Here is a 12,337-nt window from a genome sequence, read left to right as displayed (position 1 = left end):
CAGTAGGAGTATCACAATGATCAGTGGTGGGGCACAATTATTCACAAAACATACAAAGTGGCTGAGGAAAGTGAATGCACTATAGTCCAACCTACAGATGACATAAATACAGGTGGGAGCGCAAGTAATGAAGTTGACATAAAGAGTTTGCAGTGGGACATAGACAGGTTAAGTAATTGGGAAAATACTTGTCAGATGGAATTTAATGTGGGAACCTCTGATAATATGCATGTTGACAGGAAGAATGGAGGAGTCTGAATATTATTTAAATGGAGAAAGACTGCAGGAAGCTTCAGCACAAAGGGATTTGAAAGTCTTTGTAAATAATTCACAAAAAGCGTGCAAGTTCAGTGTGTCATAATGAAGGCAAATAGAATGTTGGATTTTATTTCAAAGGAAATGGAGCATAAAAATTGGAAGTCATGCTAAAACTATACAAGGTTCTAGTTTGACAACACCTGGAATATATTTTAGAAAAATGAGAAGGGATCTCATAGAAATTTATAAAATTCTAACAGGACTAGACAGTGTCAATGTAGGAAGGATGTTCCCACTGACCAGGGGTCACAGTTTAAGATTGCAGGATAGGCCATTTAGGACTGAAATTACAAGACATTTCGTCACCCAGACAGTGAAGGATGTGGAATTCACTGCCACATAAAGTCATTAAAACCAAAACATTGAATGTTTTCAAAAAATATTAAGATATAATTCTTAGGGCTAAAAGGATCAAAGGGTATGTGGGAAAATGCTGGAACAATGTACAGAGTTGCATAATCAACTGTGATCATACTGAAGACATGAATTTGAAAGGCCAAAAGTCTCCTATTTTGTATGTTTCTACATGAATAGTATTAGTCCTCTTATAGAAGGAGCGGTATTCTGACATGGGAGACAGTGCGGAGAACGTTCACTAAGTTGTTCTTGGGTATGTACGGATTTTGTTATGAGGAGAGGTTGACAATGTTGAGTCTGTATTCATTGGAATTTAGAAGAATGAAATGCAACCACATTGGAACATTCAAGATTCTCGGGAGATTTGACAGTGCAGGTGGAATTACCATTTCCTCTTGTGGGAAAGCCTCAGTTCAGAGGGTATATTCTCAGAGTAATGGGTTTCCCAACAATTAGGGCAGAGATGAGAGGCAATTCCTTCTCTCAGAAGATAATGAATCCGTGGAAGTATTTACTGCAGAGAGCTTTCAAAGCTGAGCCATTAAGTGTATTCAAGGCTGAGGTAAATTTTTAATCAGTAAGAGAACCAAGGAATATGGGGCAAAGTCAGAATAATGGAGTTGAAGACAATCGGATCAGCCATGATCTGATTGAGTATTGGAGGGAACTCATTGGACCGAATAGAGTCTACTCCTAATGTCTTGTGGCCTTAGAGTTAATGGATCACCAATTCCATGCAAAATAACACCACAGTGCCAACGCACAAGCTCATTGTGGCTTCCAAGATAACAAAGTGTGGAGCTGCCAATCTGGTTGATGTTATACAATAGAAGGCAAATATTTTTGAATAGTGCCCAAGTCCGCACCTTTAGTGAGAGCTTTATTTCAGTTAACCACTGAAAAACTCAAACTCACTGATTTCATACTCCCCATACTTATATAACCAATTCACACCCAATTAAATTGTAATTAATGTATATATATATATATACTAGAAGATTGTGATTCCCTTTTGTCATTCCAGCCCAAGCAAATTCCTGGTAAATCTTCTCTGCATCTTCCCCAGTACAATCACATCCGTCCTAATAATGTGGATTCCTGAACTGCACATAATACTCTTCCTATAGTCTAGACACAATTTTATAATGTTCCAGCATTATCTCCCTGCTTTAAAATTCAATGCTTCAGCTAATAAGGGCAAATATTCCACATACTTTCTTAACCACTTTATCTACCTGTTCTACTACCTTAAGGGACCAGTGGACACCAAGGTCCCCTTGATCCTCAGTGTTTCCCGGGGTCCTACTGTTATCTTTAGTAAAAGGAAGTTGCTGTGTTACATCTCACACTTAGTATTTCAGTGTACCTTTAAGAGTCATGCTTATGATATCTTCGACGTATCATGATATTTGACCTGAGGGTATAAAAATGTCAGATTTTATCTTTAAACCAGGCACTTGAAGCATGACGTGTTGATAAAAGTATGTTACTGTTTGTAACTGAACTGCTTAAACACTAACATGCCTGTGAATCGAATATTTGTAAAAAGCAGTCAGCTGTAATAAACAGTCTGTTGACTTCTTCAGTATCACGGTTCATATGTTATGAGAGATAATGTAAGCATTACTGGAGGCAAAACACACATCAGGGGTGAGAGATATCAGCCTACATTTTGTGGTCCGTAAAAAAGTAACTGCTGTTATTGTTAATCTTGAAGAAAGTTAACTGCAAAGATCCACTGATTTTTGTGGTGTGACTTGACCTTTCCTGACACAATTTAGATCATCTGCCAGATCAAAGGGATCTCCAGCATCCAGCAGCAGTGAAATCAACAAGTAAGGAAGTAGCCAAATTGAAGTGTTCTTAGGCAGCAAACCTGGAGGTGGAACATTGTCAGAAACAAAATTTTAAAGTTTAACAATGTATGGAAATTTACAATATGCAGAAATTTGATATTCCATAAACATAAAATTACCTTATCAAGTCCCATGATGGTGTTTAGCATTAATTATGAACTTAGTAACCAGTTAAAAATGCAGTTACACATCATTAAACAAGGCATTACCTTTTCAAAAGTTTTTAGAGTAAAAATAATAGTGTAGAAGTGGGAAAAAATGTCAATTCACTAATTGCTCAGGGAATGAATTATAGGGGAATGTCAACAGTGTACCCTTTGAAGGAGCACAGTGTCACTGAGTGTATTGTCTGTTTTTCAGAACAATTCAGTGCACACTCGGACTGCCAAAGTATATTTTGGTTTCAGTGCAGTAATAATGCACTGTTTTGTCAGCATTATTGCTGCAAAATCCAAAAACATATAAAAAAATGGAGAAAGCATCAGATACATTTTAGTTAAGCTAAAAGCAGGCAATATGCCAAAAGTGAAATGAAAGAACCTAATGGAAAATTGAGGAAAAACTACAGGTGAGTAAGTGTGTTAAAAGATAGAGGTAGCAAGGTAAGGGAAGACTAGGAAATTGGTGAGTAAATTCCAGAGCATGGCCAGGGTGGCTGACGGCATGACTATCAATGGTTGGCTGATGGGAGAGAAGAGGTGATACACAAGAAACGCAATTCAGAGGAATGGAAACCATGGAGCATGCTATGGAGTTTGGGGAATGAGATTGGGCAGGACACTTGCAGTCTAATGGTAGTTACAATTGTAGTGAGGGGCAAGATCTTGTGGGTATTAACTTTTTTTTAGGTATTGGCAAATCAAAAACTAACGCAGGCTGACTTAGTTGGAGTCTGCATTTGAAGTATGTAAATATTGGAGAACAGGAGATTTGCAAGGAGACCATATGGAGCAATTGGTTCTGAAGGTGATGCAAATATTCAAGACGATGTTAGCACCAGAGTTGAGATGGGTCAGAGTCAGATGCTTTAATGGAGGCAATTACATCTTAGATGGAGGGGATACATAGTCAGAAAATTATCGTAGACTCTGATATGGCACTAATGTTTTGAATATTTTGATAAAACAAAGAACTGTGGATGCTGAATATCTTAAACAAAAACAGACATTTCTGGAAACATTCAGCAAACCTGGCAGCATCTGTTGTTTTGAGTCTGGTCATCCTTCTTCAGAATGAACATTATCTCTGTTGTCTCTCTGCAGGTGCTTCCAGAATTGCTGAGTGTCTCCAGCAATTTCTGTTGTTGTTTGTGAATATTCTGAGCCACTCTAAAACATTATAATGGCATTGTTTGAATGTATTGATTCATTAATTGATACACATATGTGTCTTGAGCATTTTGAAGAGAATACTTACAAAGAAAAGGATACTGGCTACAGCAGTGAAAAAAAAATGGATCGCATTTAAAAAGGAAACATATTGTTTGAATGGACCCCGTAATTTGACAGTGCTTTCTGATTGAGGTCATATGATTCCTTTCGCGGGTGTAAAATATTTTGGTTTTGAATATTGGCAGTCAGGGAGAACCTGCCTCAAGGACAAGTAGCCTTTACACTGGCCTTTCTCTGAAACATCTCTTATTAAACTTTTTGAGTTGAAAACCCACTGGAAGACCTCATTGCTGCAAGTACAGGGCTATTACAGGAGAAATATACACTATTATCTCCAGAAAAATAAGCATTAACCAGTGATAACTAATACAGGGAGAAACCCCAGCACTGCAAGCTTGTAGAAAGTGACTTTGGCTACAGACCAGCATTTGGGCAATCAGTGAATATATTTATTTCCAAATTTAATTGTGTTGCTCGGGTAAATGTTCTTTAGAACAATTCTCTGCAGAGTTTTATATTTTTTCCAGACTTAGGGTGAGTTTTTGGTTGTGTAGGCATCTGTGTGGGTTTTTTTTAACAGTACAGTTGGACATATTTGTCCATTTTAAACCTTTTGTTAATAATTTTTGTATCTTTGCTTAAATAAGTATTCTGCAATAAAACTGTTCTTTATTTCATAACTCAAGGAGCTTGGCTGACTCACACATTAAATTGCATAAAGCCCAATATATATGATTGACAATATCACCTCTTTTTTAAACTCAGGCTCTGCTGTGGCCAGTGGAAGAGTGAGTCAAGGAAATTAATCAGTCCAAATTTATATAAAATGCTAATTCAGCCCCAACAGAATCTTTGGAAAGAAACTTAATACACAAATATAGGGTGGCACGGTGCCTCAGCGGTTAGCACTGTTGCCACACAGCACCAGGCACGTGGGTTCAATTCCACCCTTGGGTGGCTGCCCGTGTGGCTTTTGCACATTCTCCCTGTGTCTGTGTGGGTTTTGGCTGGGTGATCCAACTTCCTCCCATAGCCCAAAGATGTGTAGGGTGGGTGGATTGGCCATGCTAAATTGCCTGTAGTGTTCAGAGATGTGTAGCTTGGTGCTTAGATGGGGATAGGTCTGGGTAGAATGCTCCAAGGGTCGGGTAGACTTGTTGGGCTGGAGGGCCTGTTTCCATACTGTAGGGATTCTGTGATTCTAAATATGGGCGATGTGGGAGCACAAATAATAAAATTCTGAACTGTGATTCCAATCTGTCCACTGCCAGGTTTTAGGGAACATGGCAGTAATTTAAATATGTCATTGATTCAAAAACTTCTGACTTAACCCATGCTACAGTTTAAGTAGGCCTGGACAGGATTCCAAGGTCTTTGAATACCCAGCAGTCACAGAGAAGTGAGACAGCTTCAGGGGGAAGGAAAGGGCCTTAATAACACTATTTATAAGCCAGGAGTACTGTTCACCTGACCCTCAACTTTGTGCCCATTTGATTCCCCGATGAAATAAATGCTTCTGGGTCAGCGACTCCCTACCCCAGATCAAGATTCAGAAACCCCAGAATAGAGCATTTCCCTGCATTGAGGTTGGGAATCCGGATCAATGAGATTTAAATCCTCCCTGAAATAACTCCACAGAGACTAGTATCTCAACACCAAGTCACCCTTTATATACACATGGACTGTCCTTGACACAGATCCAGCTCCCGCAGAGCCAGCTTTCAGAGTAAACAATCCTATTCTTATCTGTCAGCTAGGGCTCCCTGATTGGACCAGATTAACAGTCCTATTCAGGGAATTGATATTCTTGTTAGAATCACTACATCTCTCCTCCTCAGAGTCTGAAGACATAGCCAGTTCTTTTTCTTCTAAACTCCCTCCTGGACATTTTAGCTCTGGGTCAGTTTCCTCCAACTCTGCCTCTGATACAGGCAGTATGTAACTCACCTCTCATGGCTAGAGGACCTCGGGAAAAAGTTCATCCTCTTCTTTAGGCGACAAAGATATTGAGGTGGCAATACCTGCCATGTCCATCTCAAATTCTGAGGTATTTTCGATGGAGAGAGAGAACCCACAGATTCCTCAACAGTCGGAAAGGCTGCCAAGGAGCCAGGTACATCTTGCTCCTGCACCGTTTATGAGTTTGCAGTTTTCATATGGTCTACATGCTTGTTTAGGATTTTTGCACTAGCCCAGACTTTATACATCACTGGACCTGACTTTGCATCAGCCATGCCTCTTACCCATGCAAGGCCAATCCCAGGGTTCCTACACCAGGTGTCATCCCCCGAAGTAAACTGTCCCTATCTCTTAACAGAGTCTTGCATCCGGTATTGGTGTTCCTGATGCCATTTCACCCTTGCCCCCACCGTCCTCCCTTCCCCCTAGGTCTGGGAAGTTCAGATTTAGCCCGGTGCAGAATCTTCTCCCCATTAGTAACTCTGCTGGAACGATCCCTGTAGCTGTGTGAGGGGTGGCCTGATTATCAAGTAAGAACCAGGACAGTTTGGTATTTAGTGAAGTTGTAGGCTGTTTCTTTAAGCCTGCCTTCAAAGTTTAACTGCTCTGTCTATCAGACCATTGGATGATGGATGGTATGGAGCTGTTCTTATATGACAAATGCTATTCAATTTTAGGAAACAGTCAGATTCCCTGCTGGTAAATGATGGCCTGTTATCTGTGACCAACACTTCCAGGAACTTGTGTATTGCAAAAGATGTGCACAGTTTTTCTATTGTCTTCCCTGTGTTTGCCAAATGAACTCTATGTTTGTCCAGCCACTTTAACTGGGCATTTACAATGATTAAGAATATTGAGCCAATGAAGGGGCCTGCATAATCAACGTGTTACCAAATCCAGGGCTTACCAGACCTTTCCCATGAATGTGGGGGAGCTGCCAGTTGTAATTTTTATCCTTGTTGGCATTGCCCCACCAGCGCAGCTATGTCTGCATCCGATCCTGGCCACCGGACATAGCTTCTCACTAACATCTTCACTTTTGAAAACCCAGGATGAGCCTGGTGGAGTTCAGCCAGTATCTGGCAGTGAGCTTTGCTCAGGATAATGGCTGGCTCCCCGTAATAATATGCCTTCCTCTATTGTGATCTGATGTCTCCGGGTCCAAAAAGGCTTCAGTTCTGGCTGTGATAGCACTTTGGTTTCCCCCATCACCACCAGCTGTTTCAATTTTGTTAGGACAGGATGTTTCTCCATCCAAAGCCTGATATTTTCAGCTGTGACCGGAAGTGCGTCCAGAAATTTTACAGACTCTCCCACTGGCGCTACCACTGGTGATGTATCTGCCAGTGGGAGACAGCTTAATGAATCCATATCTGCTACTAGGCCTCCTGGATAATGTTTCACCTTGTAATTATAAGCAATTAGTATTGGAGACTACCCTGAAATCAGTCCGAAGCTACAGGCAGCACTGCTTTGCACCTGTTATATAGACCCACCAAGAGTTTGTGATCTGTTATTGTTGCAAATTTACACCCGTTCAGGTATTGGTGGAACTTCTTGACTCCAAATATGACCAAACTTTCCTTCTCTATCTGGGCATATTTACGTTCAGCATTAGCTAAAGTCCTTCGTGCATACGCTATTGGGTATTCCTCTTCATTGAGCCACTTATGAGTTAATATTATCCTGATGCCATATGGGGAGGCATCGCATTGTCAATGCCAGATCTTGCGTGGGATCATAGTGTTCCAACACCTTAGATGATGATAGCTGTCTCTTCACTTCCCTGAAAGCTCTGCTTGGCTACGTAACCATTTCCAAGGCTGATCCTGTTTTACAATTTGATATAAAAGTGTCAGGATGGAGGCTAAGTTATGTAGTAATAATAATTACCAGCCAAGGAAAGACCTAAGCTCTCATACAGGCATGGGATCCAGGGTACCTTTGAACATCCCCACTTTAACTTCCAACAGGTGTAACTGGGTCCTGTCAACTCTGTAGCCCAAGTAGGTCACTTGGGGAGCCTGGGACACACATTTTCTGTTATAAAGTGTACACCCACCTGGGAGAAATATCTGAGGACTCTATCCAAGTTCCCTAAATGCTCCATATTTGTCTTCCTTGTTATAAGCATGTTATCTAGACAAATGATGACCTGGTGTAGACCTTGTAAATTGCCCACTGAAAAATTATGCAGACTGACGATATCCCAAATGGCAGTCTCATATATTGTTACAAACCATTATAGGTATTAATTGTAGCATACTCCTGGGAATCCTTATCTGACCGCAATTGCAAATACGCATGGTTCACGTCCAGCTTTGTGAAGGACAGCCCCCTTGCCAGCTGTGTGTATAAATTCTCTATGCAATAGATTAGGTATTCATTCAGCTTCAAAAAATGGTTTATCATTTGTTTTTAAAGGTGAACTAATACGATAGGCTTCACAATCAGTATGATTTGTGCTGCCCTTTCTACAAACTGACCAGATTTGATGATTCCTTCACTTTCCAGTCTTCTGATTTCTGTCTCTACTTTTGCCCAGGAAGGCAAATAGCAATAAGCAGGACTTGCAGAATCATGGAATTGCTTCTTGGTCAACATGCAAGTTGGCCTTTTCTCCTTTGAAAGCCTCTAGACCTTCCTGAAAATCTTTTATGTATTTATTTAGAACTTCTCTCAGGCAGCCATTTTCTAATTTAAAAATATTAAGCCAATCTGGGTGAACCTTTCCTCAACCAATTAAACTGTATCAAGCTTGGGCCAGAGTCTTTTACTATAATCATATAAGACTGGAACTGAAGTTGCCCCTTTAATCTGTAAATGTTCCCCTGCATAGGTTGTCAGTCTAGCTGATTCAAGAGGTTGAAAGGTTACATGGAGAAAGCAGGAGAATGGGGTTGAGAAACTTATCAGCCATGATTGAATGGTGGAGCAGACTCAATAGACTGAATGGCCTAATTTCTGCTCCTATGTCTTATGGTTTAATGGTCTTAAGGTCTTGCTCAAACATAAGGGTTGGAGTCTAGAGTGAATTTTGTTCAAGACTGATTGTCGGATCACTGAAACAGCTGCATTGGTATCAACCTCCATTAGAACCAGGTGACCACTTAACCAGACATTTATTTTGATTAGATCTGATTTGTATGCTGCCAAGCAATTTAACTATTCCAAACCAGATATAGGTGGAAATTCCAGGATGTGCACTCTTCTGGATACTGGGCAATGGGTTCTCTTACTCAATTTAGGTACAGTGGGATTCTTTTGTTGTCTTGAGTCCTTATACCAGCATGAATCACAATTGTTTGCTGAATAGATCCTGAAGAAAACTTTAACTGCTTGGCTGAGGCTTGGCTTTGTTTTGCTGTGGGCTGACCTCAGGTCCTTCTGTTCAGGATATGCCCAAGTGAGGTTATGCAGTTGCCGCCACTGAAGCGGTGCTCCCCAGGCTCAGTTAAACTGGCGAGGGTGCCCACTTCCATCATAATACCCTGTAACTCATGTGCTCCACTTGCTGCATTTTCCAATGATAAAACCAATTGCAGCACTTCAGCTAGTAAGTGCTTTTGCATGGCTACATCATTAATCCCACACACCACATATCAGCTTCTCATTAAGGGTGAAGGGTTAAAGTCACATGGCTCAGCCAGTCACCTTCAACTAGTCAAAAATTCCAATAAGATTCCCCTGGTTCTCGAATTGCTGAGTAAAGCTAATAGTGTCTCAGAACTAGAGGAAGCTTAGGATTGTAGTATTTCTTAATTAAATCTGTCAACTCTTAAAGTTTTAGTATCTGGTACCTCAGGGAAACTTAATCTCCTAATAACTGAAAAAGGTGCAGATCCACAAACTGTCAGGGAAATTACACATTGCTTTTCATCTGCCCCAATGTCATTTGCCTGGAAGAAATAACTCATTCTATTACACATTCTGGGCCCAGTCTTTGATAGCAAGCAGCTTCCCAAATAATGGCATGACACCGGAAACACTTTCCCCAATTCAAATACTACTGTTGTGAGGAAATTTCTTCAGCAGCGTGCTCTTTCTCTTGTTGCCAACTTAAATAACTCCATAGAGACCAGAATCCCTTCACCAAGTTACCCCCTATTGACATTGAGCCAGCTCTCAGAGTGAACAGCATGTCTGACACTATTATTCTTATCTGTCAGCCAGGACTCCCTGATTGGACCAGATTAACAGTCCTAATCAGAGAACTCACATTCTATGATGTCCTCCTGGTTGACCTCTTTATGATCATTACATTCCCCAGTCACTGGGATCTGGCTCCCATGGAACTGAATTTACCCAGCCATGTCATCCTCTCCAGCTTCCTACTCATTGGAAGCCAAATCTGGCATCAGGATTTACTTTCTGCAGAGAAACCAAAGTGATATGATTCCCACACCCACCAACACCCTCAGCCCTATCACAGTCAACTTGAGCTGGTCTCCTTTTAATATCCAGCCCATTGTTTCCAATTGCAGGCAGCACACTTACAGGCAGATTTGAAGTTTTGGAGATGATACAGTGGAGATTTAATGGAATAGTTTCAGTGTTGAGGACTTATAATTATGTAGACAGACTGGAATATTTGGGGTTGTTTCCCGTTAAAGCACAGAAGGTTAAGGGGGAATTCAATAGTGGCCTTCAAAATCACAATGCACTTAGACAAAGTAAATAAAGATGAATTGGTTTCAATAACTAAAAGTTTGATACCCAGAAGGCACAGATTGAAGATGATTGGCAAAAGTATACAAGGCAACTTGAAAATCTTTTTACACAAGTGGTTTGGATTTGAGATGCACTGCCTGAGGGGCTGGTGGATACTGATTCAATCATAGCCTCTGTAGGGAATTGGATAAATGCTTAAAAAAGAAAAACATGCACAGATATGTGGAAAAGTGGGAAAGTGGAACTAACTGGATTGCTCCTTGAAAGACCTGGCACAGCAGTAATGGACCAAATGTCCACTTCTCTGTTGTACTATTCTATAATTGTATAATTCTGGATGGAAATGGTAGTGAGGGTAAAGACAATTGATTTGGTTCTTCCTAATTTTTAGCTAGAGGAACTTGAAGCTTATCCAAGACTGGACGCAAGACAAGCTGCTTGATACCAGAACCACAGTGAAAAAATTATGCGAAGTAGTTTAGAGATAGATTTATCATTGTAGATTCAGCAAAAACTTTCCAGCTCCATTATATTCTACTTTTATCATCAATGATATATCAAAATGTGAGCATCCTGTCAGCTTATGGTAGAAAACATTCAGCTTTTCCCAAATGCAGAAATAGTTTATTGGTTTAGGTCCTTATTAAATTTTAAACCATGCAGTGAAGTGTCCTTCTTAATTTAGCTGTTAATAGCATGTCCAGTATATGTGGAGCAAGTAGAGTGACTCCAGATCTTTTTTTTCAATTTTCTTGCTTTGTTGTCGATCTATTCCCTGGAAGTTGTTAGAATGGGGAGGAAGCATCTGCCTAACTTTTAAAGTCACCTAATCAGAAGAGGGTGGGTGATTCATGCACGTGAATCCTTTGGGTGATCCTCACTGTTCAGATCTCACAGTGATCTAAAGAGCATTCTGATCTCCCTCAGCTTGTGGCTTTTTTATTTTCATCCTTTAGATTAAGAACATCTGAGTTCCGGATGCTTGGAATCTGAAAATAAAATGAATCCAATAGTTGTCTACCTCACACATTCCTGGTGTTGTCTGGGTGGTTTTATTTAAAGACTGCTCTGTTTAAAAAAAATGTCAAAGGCATCCATATTTAAAAACAAAAGCACAACAGGCTTTCAGAGTGGCAGCACCAAAAATGGAATGTCAAAATGTTACAAATTAAGTACATAAACTAAGCTGAAACTGTTGATGAGAAGGCCCCACTACGTTCATACGCTTGGCAATCAAGTCATTCTGCAAACAGAGCTGGCTCCAGATGCACAATTATCTGATTGAAACATAATCTGAACCAAGTACAGCATTCCATCCTAAAATCACTCTCATTCCTCTCATTATATACAACTGCTAATTCAGACATAACAATGGCTTGTGGGCAATTTGTGTTCTTAACGTTTGACACACAGGATTTTGTCAGTTTAATATATGTTTGCTGCTTCGTTCAGAAGAACAGCTTCTTGTAAATTGGTTAGCCTCATGTTTTTAGCTCTTATTGCCACTGTTCTCCACGATAGTGATACCGAATGAAACTCACTTTCTTTCATTTCCTGTAAACAATATGGATGTGCGTTTATCCTCTCACAGGAAGCTTACAGCCAGAGAAGCCTCTACTAACATTTCTCTGCAATGGTTGTTAGTAATATGCCTAGAATGGCTCTCACCACAGGAATAATGGGCCAAGCTACTGTGTGCAACCAGTAGCACTTTAGGTATCAATGCAGCTTACTGCTAGCACTCTGACCTATAAAGGTCCTGGGTTCCACTTCATTAGTTGAAGC

The sequence above is a fragment of the Stegostoma tigrinum genome, chromosome 14 (assembly GCF_030684315.1).
Source record: "Stegostoma tigrinum isolate sSteTig4 chromosome 14, sSteTig4.hap1, whole genome shotgun sequence".
NCBI lineage: Eukaryota > Metazoa > Chordata > Chondrichthyes > Orectolobiformes > Stegostomatidae > Stegostoma > Stegostoma tigrinum.
Note: the sequence above shows the minus strand (reverse complement) of the source record.